Genomic DNA, 1,535 nt, shown 5'->3' with positions numbered 1-1,535 from the left:
CCCCCCCCCCACCCCTATGCCCTTCCCATCCCTCTACCCCTCCCACCTGCACCCTCTCCCACCCCCGTCCATCCTCCACTCCTATGCCCCTCCCACCCTTCTGCCCCTCTCCCACCTCTACCTCTCTGCGACCCCCTCACCTCCCGTGTGAGTGACCTTAGGTCTATTTCCGGTTACTTTTATATATCTCTCTCTGAGCTCCTTCCTCTAACCCACTCCTCTACCCCCGTGACTAGATATATATTTTTTTCAATAATGTTTTTCTCATAATGCCTCGTTCCTTTGCCCCTCCCCCACCCCCTTCAGCCCTTGACTGATTGTCTATTTCCGGTTTCTTGCGCGCTCTGCCTCCCCCCTTTCCCATAAGTCATCCCTACCTTGTCATTTACCGTAGAGTTGTTCATTTTTGCCCTCTCCCTATCCAGTCCCTACCCTGTTGTTATTGTTGTTGTTGTTGTTGCTGTTGTTGTTGCTGTTGTTGTTGCTGTTGTTGCTGTTGTTGTTGCTGTTGTTGTTGTTGTTGTTGTTGTTGTTGTTGTTGTTGTTGTTGTTGTCTTTCTAGTGGTTAGGCTACCGGACTCGTAATCGTGAGACAGCGGATTCGAGAATTGGAGCCTCAGCTCAGTCCGACCTTGTGTCCTTGGGAAAGGCATTTTACACGAATTTCCCACTTGGTTTGGTTCTTTCGGAGACGGATGTTGCACTAGGGGGCCCCGCCGTAAAACCTCTACTAAAACCCCAAAAAAGTAACCTAATAGTGTTGATAGGAGCGTTTCATTTCATTTATTTTTATTTTTATTCCTGTTAACCCCCTGGGACGGTGCTACTGACTGAAGTGTCTTTAGGCCTTTCCCAAAGGGGGGACATTAATATGTTTTTATGCACAGCAGAGTAAGCCTGGTTCCCTGTAAAGACTTCTCTGTTGACTTCCACCCCTTGACGCTCATATGACCTTATGCAGTATCAAGCGCCGTAAAATCTCTACTAAAACAAAACAAAACACTTATCGCCCTCTTCTGACCTACTTCTTTTCTTTGTATATTACTCTCTAGTAACACCTGTAATCTTCGGCACAGATATAACCTTATTGTGTTGCAAGTGACATAAAACTATCACTAAAACAAAAACATAAACAAAAACATATTATTATTGATTGGTAATCTCTGCCTTTCCCATGCTCCACCACTTTAAAGACCTTTTGTGGTGCAAGTGCCGTACAGCTCTTACTAAAACTTGCAAACGATCTAAAGCAACGAAAAAAAACAAAACATAAAAAACAAACAAACCAATAAAAGCAAAAAAACAAACAAGAACATAAAAACAAACAAGCAAGCAGCCGTAACCAGATTTTTCCTTGCCCTGCCCTTCACCTCCCCCCTCCCCCCTCCCCATCCTTTTCATCCTTTTCCCTATTCCCTTGTCTTGTCCTTCACCTCCCCCCTCCCCATCCTTTTCATCCTTTTCCCTATTCCCTTGTCTTGTCCTTCACCTCCCCCCTCCCCATCCTTTTCATCCTTTTCCCTATTCCCTTGTCT

Source organism: Aplysia californica, unplaced genomic scaffold, assembly GCF_000002075.1.
Source record: "Aplysia californica isolate F4 #8 unplaced genomic scaffold, AplCal3.0 scaffold00189, whole genome shotgun sequence".
Classification (NCBI taxonomy): domain Eukaryota; kingdom Metazoa; phylum Mollusca; class Gastropoda; order Aplysiida; family Aplysiidae; genus Aplysia; species Aplysia californica.
This window is presented reverse-complemented; position numbering follows the sequence as displayed.